The 353-nt window shown below is 37.1% G+C and overlaps 1 protein-coding gene across 3 annotated transcripts in view; it reads left to right on the plus strand.

The window, feature by feature from the left end:
• Positions 1-353, plus strand: part of WDR76 (WD repeat domain 76) — a 36,126-nt gene that overhangs the window by 33,392 nt on the left and 2,381 nt on the right. The gene's annotated exons all lie outside the window — the stretch shown is intronic.

Consider the following 353-nt stretch of genomic DNA (forward strand, 5'->3'; position numbering starts at 1 on the left):
TTGTGGATTTTTGCATTGATGTTCATCAGGGATATTGGTCTGTAGTTTTTTCATTGTTGTTGTGTCTTTGGCTTTGGTATCAGGTTAATGGTGGTCTCAATGAGTTAGGGAATGTTCCCTCTTCTTCAGTTCTTTGGGACAGTTTGAGGAGCACTGGTGTTCATTCTTGTAAATAGTTAGTAGAATTCTCCAGTGGAGCCATCAGGTGCCAGGCTTTTCTTTGTTGGGAGGTTTTTGATTACTGCTGCAATCTCCTTACTAATAAGTCTGATTAGATTTTCTATTTATTGATGATTCAGTCTTGATAAGTTATGTTTCTGGGAATTTATCTGTTTTTTCTAGGTTATCCAGTT

Source organism: Galeopterus variegatus, unplaced genomic scaffold, assembly GCF_000696425.1.
Source record: "Galeopterus variegatus unplaced genomic scaffold, G_variegatus-3.0.2 Scaffold5928, whole genome shotgun sequence".
NCBI classification, from domain to species: domain Eukaryota; kingdom Metazoa; phylum Chordata; class Mammalia; order Dermoptera; family Cynocephalidae; genus Galeopterus; species Galeopterus variegatus.